Below are 11,575 nucleotides of genomic sequence, written 5' to 3' on the forward strand. Positions count from 1 at the left end.
TCGAGCATATTCCAACCCTCAGGCAAAATGGACTATTCTCACCTCTCCTCCTGTCCTTTGTTCTTTTCTTTTGAGCCTCTCAACCACACTAGAACCTGTGAGTGAAAGATCCAAACTGACTGTTTTAAAAACGTAAATGCTTTAAAGGAGAAGGATGGAGACCTGGACAAGGAAATGGAAGCCTCTGCTGTTTTCCAAAGACAGAAATGACTAACTAGAATCTCAGGGCACCTGAATGGCCTGCTCATTTAAAGGATCTGTTCTGCTCCAAGTGGACCACCATCTAAAAAATGTAACCAAAGTGGAAGGTCAAGGGTTGAAGCCTGGGCTGACTCCACAAGCAGGCAACTGTGCAGACTCACAGTGCCCTGTGCTGACAAGGGACTGGAGCTCTGTTTAATGCTCTGCTGTTGGCATCTTGGAATTTTTAATGATTTAATCTTTGAGCTTGTGTTTTGTAAGTGAAGCCCTATGGGACAGTGGGCATCAATGTGAACAGAGAGAAATGCTCAGTGCGTGTGTCCACTGTTCCTTGCTGATCTCATTTGATCCATGATGCCCCATGTGAGAAGGGAGATGATTCATTTTCAGAAATACCAAAAAGCTGTACCGTCTAGTTAACAATAGGTTTACAACCTTTGGAAATATGTTCAAACCTGCTCCCCCCCTCCTCCCACTCCCCAATGGAGTCCCAAACCCTAAGACACTTCACTTCCTGGTTATTTTTCCCCTCCCCATTTCCTGGGCTTTTTGTGGGCTTTACAATGAGCATGGGCTAAAGACCCGAAGTCGCTGCCGCATTACCTCAGGGAATGTACATTTGTTCCAATCAGACTCCTTTTTGCCTTACATGGGCAGAGGCGACATCCGGGTAAGGCTGTATCCTCTGCAGGACTCAGCCAATGAGGAACCAGGGGAGGGACCTGAATGCTAAGAGATAAATTGTCTGCTGTAACTGTCCCCTGTGTGCCTGTCCATCAGAAACCTGCTGTTGCAAGAACGTTGGTTAAAGCCTCACTTCACTGTGCTCTGAGTCTTGGCGTCCCTCCTTTAATTGGGTCAGTGGGCTTATTTCTCACATCCATGAGCACAGAAATCCAGGGGACCCTTCAGATGTGGAGTTCAAGGAGCTGCAAAGTGAGTGAGTACAAGATAAGGTGTTTGGTTTTTGACAGAGTAAGCAGGAGCAGATGACCCAGGGAGGTCAAGTTCTCTGCTGGGTTCAAATGCAGAAGGTGAGCGATGCCTTGTAAGAAACACCAACAGCTAAGGAACCCTATGATACCCTGTCCTTTCCTACTTGGGGTCCTTCCAGCATCAGTCACCTACTTGCACTGAAAAGGATGAACTAAAGGGAAGAAAGGTCCATGCACTATTGCCTTTCCTTTCAATCCTTCCTTTCCCCTTAGGCTGGAAGTGGAGTGTGACAGTGTGTTGACAGAGTATGCATGTATTGGGGAGCTTGGGGGGGCTCAGTCGGTTAAGCATCCGACTCCGGCTCAGGTCATGATCTCACTGATCATGGGTTTGAGCCCTGCGTCGGGTTCTATGCTGACAGCTCAGAGCCTGAAGCCTGCTTCAGACTCTATGTCTCCCTTTCTCTCTGCCCTGCCCCCACTCGTGCTCTGTCTCTCTCTCTCTGTAAAATAAACATTAAAAATAAATAAATAAATAAAAAGAATGTGCGTGTATCAAGAAGTGAAATAAAAACAGCTGAGGTCGTTTTGTGCATCATTTCCAGTGTTCTGAGAAGAACAAAACATGAGCTATGATATTTGAATTGTGTGATTTTGGTGATTCTACATAGGAGTTAAATGCTCGCATACGTGTGTTTAAAACTGGCATTGCACAATATAAAGATGAATACCAAAATGCATGCTAATCATTTAAAATTTTAATTTTTCTTTACTTGGAATGCCATTAAGTAGCAACCAAAACCACCATGACAAGTCAAGAAAGAGACCATGGAAGACAGGAAAAAGCTTTACATTTACTACTTTCAATGGCACTTTTTCGTGCTTTTTGTATCAGGGGGCCATATTTTCATTTTGCACTGGGTCCCACAAATTATGTAGCCAGCCCTGGTTGTGGGATTTCTCCCTAAGCACACAGTCTTAGTGATGACTGATAATCTCCCTCTGGAAATATCTATTTTGTGGACATTTACTGAACTCATACTGTTTGTTCAGCATGGTGCTAGTTGCCAGGGATAAAAAGTCAATAAACATAATTTCTATCCTCGAGCAGTGGTAAGGAATATAATTCTGAAATATAAGACATTGTTGTCCAAGTGTCAGAATCCTAGTACTTGTCTGTAGAAGGGGGTTCTGAGAGAGAAATGTCTTTACAATATTCTAAGAGCACTTATGGAAACATGGACCTTTACCTGTTGAAAAAGCTTCAGAGGTTAGCTTAACACATCTGTGTGATCAAACGGGATAATGGAAAACTTCTCATAATTTTACAATCTGTTCCAAACCTCAGACAAACTGGACAACACCAGCCCAATCTTGTTCTTTGTTCTTTTCTGAGCCTTTAAACATACTGGAATCTGTTGGTTAAATGGTCTAGGCTGATCTTTTAAAAATGTAAATGACATAAGCAGAAAAGGTTTATTAAAAGATTAATTGTTTCCAATGGAGAAACACATTTTCATTTATATTGAAGTTTGGCTCACATGAATCTTTCAAAACTTGAGCTCCCTGTTCAAAAAAGAAGAACCTGTAAGTCAGGACACAGGTGAGAAAAACTTCAGGTTCTCATCCACTGCCATCAAAGAGGGTCACGGAACTCTATTTCAAAACTTACTACTTCAAACCAGATCAGGGAATGTCAGAGCAATTTCCTTTAACATTTCCTGAGCCTCTGTAATATCCTCAATTCTTGAATTCTTGGCATTTTGCAGTAAAACTCCTTAAGCCTTTAAGAAGGGCCTGATGCGTACACAGGGCAGTGAGGTGGGAGGGAGCCGCTGAAATCCAGATGCATCCTGCCCGCAGTCATGTGTGGGGAGTGGAATGGCCCAGTGGGGAGGGAAGGGGCCCAGAGGAGAAACTGGGGGCTTGGCTGGCCCGGGCGACCCCCTCCCTCACCCCATCCCCAGATGACTGGCACGTAAGATCAGGGTTTGAAAGCACAGGGCAGCAGTCACCACCTGGTGGACCCCCTTGTCAGAGAGACCCTTCTCCAGAGTGCTCACCTTGGGCAGCCCACACACTCTGTGCCCCTCTACAAATTTGAGCTCTCCAGGCCTAACTCAGCCATCCGTACCCAGGTCAGCCAGGAGTTAGAGATCCTTTCTTTGGTGGGCAGATGAGAAAACTGAACCTCAGTGAGGTCACGTAACACATGAAAGGTCACCCAGGGGCGCCTGGGTGGCGCAGTCGGTTAAGCGTCCGACTTCAGCCAGGTCACGATCTCGCGGTCCGTGAGTTCGAGCCCCGGGTCGGGCTCTGCGCTGATGGCTCAGAGCCTGGAGCCTGTTTCCGATTCTGTGTCTCCCTCTCTCTCTGCCCCTCCCCCGTTCATGCTCTGTCTCTCTCTGTCCCAAAAATAAATAAACGTTGAAAAAAAAAAAATTAAAAAAAAAAAAAAAAAAGAAAGGTCACCCAGGAGGAAGGGGCAGGGCCCGGATCCCAGGCTGGAGTGTCTGACCCAGAGCTGGGCTCTCTGCCCTCCACCGCCCCCTGCCTCACACCGCTTTCCTTCCCCTCCCTGAGCTCCAGCTGTGGCTTGGGTGAGCACCACACCACACAGCTTCCACTCAGCTGTTTTCTCCTTTCTTCCCTGGGGGTTTCTCAACAACTCGATGCTTGGAGGTTAAGTATTGGCAGGCCTGGAGGCTCATAATAGGTGCCAGGTGAATATGTAGGCACCAGGTAAATATGTGCATATTGATAAGCCCTCCCCTCAACCAGGCAACAGACAGCACACCCCCTTGTAAGTACAAACCTCATGAACCTAGGAGCCCACAAGAGTCCGCCAGAGCAGGGACGTCTACAAGAAGCAAGGTCAATGGTCTGAAGGAATTAACAAAGGGTTCTCTTCTGGGTTCTATCTCCTCCCTCCACTTCTCTCTGTAGTCTCCCTCCTCAACTACGCTCCCAAAACAACCCAACAAAACAGCTGAACCTCCTTCTCCATCAATGGGAGTGCTGTTAATACATATTATTATTACTATATGTTATATACTGTTATATAACTGTTATATACTGTTATATATACTATAACTATGTGCTATATACGTACTGTTAGTATGTACTATTGTATACTATATATACTGTTACTATTACATACTATTTATAGTACTATATATATTATACACTATATATTACTATAGATACTATATACTACATATATAGTATATAATAGTAATAGTACTATAGTGTATAATAATATATGATACTAATAGTATATAATATGTAATATAATTACATAACATATATACATATTAATAATGTACCATATGTATTAATATGTATAGCATATATTGTATTATATATTACATATTATATCCTAAGCAACATTAATATATCTTACATAATTATATATATATATAAAACATTGTGTTATATAATATTATAGTATACTATACAGTATACTAGTTTGTGGTATACTAACTCCCATGGGAATTAATAAAGGTTGTGGTAAACAGGTGTTCTACGCCCAAAACCCAGGCACAGTGCTGGACATGGGAGTCACAATGCCAGCTGCAAACATATCTACAGGAAGAGACAGCGGGAGCGGCTGTTTTACGTGGGGCTGACAGGGCTGCTGTAAATACATGTCGGGGCACACCATCACGTCGCTGTCTAGGTTCAGGAATCACTCAAGAGAGAGGGCTCCTGTCCACTGCCAACTACTCAACAAAAACCATGCTGAGTGGACATCTGCTGGGGAGGAGGCACATCTGGGCGGTCTGCCTGGGAGGACAATGCCAGACACGGTCACCCTGAACAGGCAGCTCTCAAATATCAGAGCGTGGCTTATCCACTCTGCAGTACTCGGTGTCGCCTCCCGCTTATCTCACACACGGTTCACAGTTCCCATGTGCTCCTTGTTGCCGTACTGTGTGCAAAACCATTTTCATATTAACCTTGTCCAAAATGTCAGGAAATTAAGCCGGCTGCAGAACAAACAGCCCTGTGACGCCTTCCACGGCCAGGCAGGAACGACGTGTGGGACCTGAGTGTCCGAACCCAGTGGGCACTACTACCAGTTCGGTACTATTATTTCAAGCTGGAGTTGCACAGGCGCCCAGGAGTCTTCTGCCACAATGGTTTTCCAGTTTTATTTTAGTGGGAGGGCCCTTTCTTCAAAGGAAATCCTACCTGGAAGGCAGCCAGTAACCCAGATTAACCCCCAGCTGTTGCAGTGAGGGACCCAGGGCCCTGCTCATGGGGCTTGCTCCTCCCTCAAAAGCTCCAGGGAGCACAATATGAAAAGCAGGCTGCCACTCCTCGCTTACTAAGTTATTTGCTCACTGACACAACGTTTCTCAAGTACCTACTGTGTTCCAGGTGGTGGTGAGCCATCAGGAAAGAGGACAGGGGAAGCCCCTGCTTTCCTGAATCTCCCAATGTGGCTGGATGTAGCAGAGCTAAGTTCAGATGATGGAAAGTGCTATAAAGGACTAGGGCAATGTGACTGCGGGCCAGGAGAAAGCTACTTAATTTTTTAATTTTTTTAATGTTTATTTATTTTTGAGAGTGAGAGAGACAGAGCATGAATGGGGGAGGGGCAGAAAGAGAGGGAGACACAGAATCCGAAGCAGGCTCCAGGCTCTGAGCTGTCAGCACAGAGCCCGATGCGGGGCTCGAACTGATGAACCGCGAGATCATGACCTGAGCCAAAGTTGGCCACTTAATCGACTGAAACACCCAGGCGCCCCAGGAGAAAGCTACTTTAGTTGGGGGTATCGGGAAAGGTCTGTCTGAGGAAGCAAAATGTGAACTGATGGCACAACAAGAATCTGGAAAGATGCCCTGATTTTGACCAATGAGGAAGCAGACCCAAAAGAGGTGAAGTGACTTTCTCCAGGTCACCCATCAAGTCAGAAGCCCGAGCCAGTCCTTGACCCTGGGTTTTCAGGGCTCTCTCCTTTCACAGTGTTTACTAAATAGCCACTGCATGCAAACAAGGCAGGGGACATCCAACTGCCCACAAGCCACCAACCATGCCCTGGGGTTCGGGGCTGTCTGTCATGACTCCTGGCACCCTCTCAGCCCTGCTCAGCCAGTTAGAGTCTGGGAGTGCTGTACCCCAGCAGACAGCACCATGCAGTTGACATCCCAGACCCATGCATGACCTTAGTTGGGAAAGATTCCTCCTCTCCTATCTCCCTGGCGGCAAACTGTGGAAAGTGCTCCTTACTGCTTCTATTGTTGGCAAGATGGTGGCTCACCTGGAGGAAGGCTACCTGGAAAGTCAAGCTGCTGTGGGGTTAAATGACTTAAAGACCAGCCAAGTCAGTTTTCTTCTTATAGAAGCATTCACAAAACCTCCGGCACCACACATGGGTCTGTAGGTATGTCACACACCAAGAGTCCAAAGCCAGGCTCCAGGCATGTGCTCCTATGATGCTGAACATCAAGGGAAGCACTATGCAAACGGCTTCTTCTCCTACCCCAGGCAAACAGCCCCAGGCTCTCAGAGTGTTCCCCAAGTCTCGGAGTGTTTGCCTTTCACCCTCGGAACCGAACACTGTCCCAGCACTGCACAGGCATTAGCAAATTTGAGCTTCCAGTCACCTCACGAGGTAGGCAAGACAACAATTATTAGTTCCATTTTGCACACAAAGCAACTGAGCCCCAAAGCAACCTGTGCAGGGAACATTGCTAGTGACGTAGTAACAACCACTGAATTCTGATGCAAATCCAGGGGTCCAGACCCCAAAGGTAGCTATCATCAAAACGCTCACAAATTAAACAGAGTATCCACCCTCGTTCTCTCTCTCCCACCCTTCCATCTACATCTTATGCCTTGGAGGGTACTTAGGGGTATTTCTAGAAGCTGTCTCTTCTCTCTGAGCCACTGCTGTCTCATCATGCGTGCCCACCTGCTGGTGAGATCTAAAGCAATTCAGACCCAAGCTGAGATGCTCTCCTGCCCCTGCAGACTGACCCCTCCTTTCATATTTTCCAGCCAGTTCATACTTGTCGACACTGCACACATCACTGGTGAAAACAATGCACCCTAGAACCATCCACATCTTCCTTCTTCCCGTATCAGACCAGCCAACTGCACCTGCAGGAATGGACAGGCAAACACAGGTGACAAGGCCCGCACAGCCATGTCCCCGCAAATACGCAGATGTGCCCCCATAGGACTCCTGGACAATTTGCTGCACGGACCTGCGCATGCAGAAGACACACCAGCTGCCAGCATTTAGCAAACTCTGTTTTGCACGAGGTACGGGGCCAAGCTCCACACAATTCTACCTAGGATTATTCTGGACCGGTCACCCCGGGTTTATGCATAAAAGCCAGCTACCAGAATTCAGGTGACATTTTGAGGAGAGGCAGACTGACACTGAGCACGCTGGGCGGCACGAGCCACTCAGAAGCCCAGAGCTCCCTCCCAGGGCCCTAAGTGCAGAACGGCACACTGGACAGTATGATTAGGGGCACAAACGCTGCGGCCCCGGCCGACCCCAGTGCGTGCACGCGCCCATCCTGAGGGACCGGAGGCCCCCTGCCCCCACCCGCACCCAGAGTCCGCTCGACCCCGCCAGCCCAGGCCCCGCCACCGTCCGGCTCAGAAAGGCGGCGGGGGCGCGGGTAGGGAGGTGGGGGCGCTCCTCCGCGCGGGGCTGGGGCGCGACTGGCGGGCAGGGCCCCCTGGTCCCCGCGCGTCCTCCTTCTCCCCCTCCCCCCGCGCTCTTCTCCACCGCCCCCCACCCCACCCCGGCGCTTACCGGGCCTCCCGCAGCGGGGCTCCTCACGCAGCGACGGGACCCGCAGCCTCCCGAGGCGCCGCGGCGCTCGCCTGGGCACCCCCGCCGCGCTCCGGGCCCTCCCACCTTCAGAGGGTCAGGGTGCGGGCGGCCCGGCTCCAGCCCAGCACCCCGGGCACTTCCTGCCGGCCCGCCCCGCCCCGCTTCCCGAGCGCCCACCCTCCCGGCTCGCCCTGCTCCGATTCCCGGGCTCCGTTCCTCCCAGCCGGGCTGGCCTCGCCCAGAAGCCCTGAGCTGGGCCGCCTCTTTGTTTGGGAGTTGGCCTCTCTTCAGTTCGGAGCTCACAGAGCCAATTAAGTCGGAGTTAGGGGCAGCTGGGTGGTTGCCCGGGGATCCTTGCCGGGAGGGGAGGGGCGGCTCACAATCTCGCGTCTGCCCGCCGCTCCCGGGCCTCCCGCCCTGGGGCCTCTCTCAGGTCTTGCTTTTCCCTAGTTTCCTCCAAGGCTCAGGTCCTGGGAGACATTGGCCTGTGGGGGCTCCCAGGGACTCTAGGCACAAGCCCCTCTGATCCCAAAGAGCCGCCCCTCTCCCTCGGCAGATCCCCTGTGCGTAGGGAAGTCTCCCATCACCGCCCTGTCCCAGTGAGAGTGTTGTGGACCATGGGCTTTATGTTCCTGGGCCCAGGGAGAATCAAGACCTCTTCCTAGACTGGAGGCAAGAGGAAGGATGGACAGATCCCTGGCTGGGCCCTGGCGGAGAACAGGTGCAAAGCTGCCACTAACTGGCTGTGTTCTAGCTGTGGAGCAGATTATTTCTCAAAGCTACAAAGGCCCCTGCTTATCCAGCCATGTGCTTCTGGAACTTGACTGCTGCGAGCAAGGTTACCCATTTACCAGGGTGCTAGGTCAGGGAAGACATTGGAGGCTGGGATTGCTGACGGAGGCATGGCAGTAGAGAAAAATCAGCAGAGCCGACAATGGTCCCTGTGAGAGGAAGACCTGAAATGGGAGTGAATGCAGAAGATGCGGTGGGTGTGGGTTCTACAGAGCTTGCTGTGTGTGGTGTACATGGAGGGGTAGAGAGGGGGTCTGAAGAAGGACCATGGTGGTGCTGTGAGTGTGGAAGTCTGAGAGCAGACTCTGGGTGATGTGAAGCTGAGTTTGGACAACGTGGAGAGGGCCGGGCTGAGGACAGAGCCCAGGTAGATGTTTGAAAAGGAGCCAGAGAAAGAAACTGATGCCATCCAGGAGGGTCAGCACTGTGCAGGACACCCAGATCCAGGAGAAGAGTGTATGTTCCATAGGAGCCCGTGCTACAGGGACACCAAAGGGGAGGGTGCCCAAGAAAACAGGGTTAGACTTAGAAATGAGATCTTTGGGAGACTTTTGAGAGGGTCATTTCAGTAGTGGGGACTGTAAGCCAGATAGCCCCTCCTTGGGGCATCTGGTCCAATCGGTTGATGCAGGACTACAAAGACACATCTGCTTCCTTTCATACCAGAGGACCCTAAAGGGCTATCCCAGCTCCTAGGTTCCCCAAGGGATCAGCTGAGGCCTCTGTGGAAACTGCATCTCAGTTCAAGTTCACTCTCTGTCTGGTCTTACTTCCTCACTTTCTTATAGGAGTTGTTCCCAAGACTATCTCCCGATAGACCTCCTACCCACCAATCTCCATCTCTATGCAGAGCCTGTTTTCCAGAAATCCAACCTGAGGTGTAGAGTCAGAGAGAAAGGGAGAGTGAAGCAAAGGGGGTAAAGACAGAGGGCATGAACATCTGTCACCAGCATTTGAGAGGGAAGGTGGGAGACATGTGGCAGCAGAGAGACCTGGCAAGAACAGACAATGATGGCCTCTCCTCCTGACCTTCCTCTAAGACCTCTAAGAGGTCTAATGAAGCAGACCTCTCATGAAGACCTTCACCTCTACTGAAGCTGTTTCAAGAGACAGAAATTGTCAGAAAAAGTTAGGGAAGGTGGGGTTAAAGGAAAAGACTGAAATGGGGAGGGATAGGAGAGCTCTTTGTAGTAGAAATGGGTTTTCCAAAGCAGGGCAGAGGAGGCAAGTGGGGAGCAGGATTAGGGAGAGAGAATACTGTCAGCGGGGTAAGGGTAAAGGGAAGTGCGTGTTCCCAGTGTCAGTAACATTAAACCAGAAATTCAGAAAGAGAGGGCTGGAAAGTGTTCCGGAGGGACCTTGTAGCAATATGAGAGGGCGAGTGATAAATGAGGCTCTGGACCAGGATATCCCGTCTCCAGCACTATCCCCGGGAACATTAAACATCTAGAGCAAAGAACCCATAGAGATATGATACACAATTTAAAATTTCCCAGTAGCCACATTAAAAAATATAAAAAGAAGAATCAGGTGAAATTAATTTTAATGATACAACTTTATTGAACACAATATATCTAAAGTATGTTCATTTCAACATGCATCAGTATAAAAATTATTAATGAGATATTTTGCGTTTTCTTCCTACAAAGACTTCCAGCTCTGGTGTGTGTTTTACACTCAGTGCATCTGAGTTTAGATGCTACATTTTCATTGGAAATCCTTGATCTGCATTTAGAGTTCATAATGTGTATGGTTGAAGAAGTAGTTACAAATCTCACTTGCTTCGTACATACTTTTGCTGTCCAATAACCGAATTGAATGGTCAATTTTAAAACTTAAGTTTAATTAAAATTAATTGAAACAAAACATTTCGTCTTTCTGCTGCACTTAGCACATCTCAAGTGCTCAACAGCTACACATGTGCAGTGGCTTCTGCACCAGACCCCACAGGTCTAGAATCTGAACTCCTGCACTTGTAGCTTTTGTTTTGTTTGGTCCTCCCTTTCTATGAAGGGATGGCCGCTGCCCCACCACTGCTCCACTCACAAGATCTCCCTCTGTGCCATTTTATTTCACAGAACACACTTGAAGACGCTGAGGAAGAAGGTTGAGAATCGAACATCTGTGGGAAGGGAACTGGAGGTTTGGCTTGGGCTAGATGAGGAGGGAAGAGAGAGGGACACAAGTTGGAAGTCTTGCGTTCTGTTCTTCTGTGTTCATAAGAAGAATGTTGTGATTTCTTTGCCCAGAGATTGCAGAGAATGGAGGAGACAGCTCTTGTTGTCATGGTCTCCCCTTTCAGTGGTTTCCTTGAGTCTGAGCACTGGCCGAGTCACAAGCGCTTGGTGTGGCTGTTAGGTCTGGCCCTTGAGTTTTGCATCTGCAAAATGGGGAGAGTGGTCTCTTATTTTGGAAAAAAAATGGGAAGGAGTATGGAAACCTAAGTATGAAGCTACTGTGAGGGAGGAGTCTTCGTCCCAGATTTGGAGACCCGTGCTTCTCCTCCAGGTCTGTAGCTCTGCCCCCGGCTGGGTGCCAGGAGCTTCTGCCTTGACCCTGCCTTACAGCTGATAGAGCAATCCAACATGGGAAGCTGGAGTAGAGAGCTTGTAGACTTTCTGGGATGTGTAAAAATAATGGTAGTAACACTTAGACTTCCTTTGCTCTAAAATGGCCTATACCGGGGTGCGTGGGGGGGGTTCAGTGAGTTGACTTCAGTTCAGGTCATGATCTCACGGTTCGTGAGTTCGAGCCTGTGTCGGCTCTGCGCTGATAGTGTGGAGGCTTCTTGGGTTTCTCTCTCCCTGTCTCTCTGCCCCTCCCCCACTCTCCTACTCGCTCACTCTC

The 11,575-nt window shown here is 49.2% G+C and overlaps 1 protein-coding gene across 3 annotated transcripts in view; it reads right to left on the minus strand.

Moving 5' to 3' along the window:
• Positions 1-8,100, minus strand: part of TSPAN11 (tetraspanin 11) — a 72,851-nt gene extending 64,751 nt beyond the window's left edge. For 2 of the 3 annotated variants that reach the window (XR_006294700.1, XM_043564322.1), the window contains exon 1: positions 7,916-8,100. The gene's annotated coding sequence lies outside the window, so the exon portion shown is untranslated. The remainder of the gene's footprint in view (positions 1-7,915) is intronic. The other variant, XM_043564321.1, reaches the window with a different exon arrangement.
• Positions 8,101-11,575: the final 3,475 nt, after the last annotated feature.

This window comes from Prionailurus bengalensis, chromosome B4 (genome assembly GCF_016509475.1).
Source record: "Prionailurus bengalensis isolate Pbe53 chromosome B4, Fcat_Pben_1.1_paternal_pri, whole genome shotgun sequence".
Taxonomy (NCBI): Eukaryota; Metazoa; Chordata; class Mammalia; order Carnivora; family Felidae; genus Prionailurus; species Prionailurus bengalensis.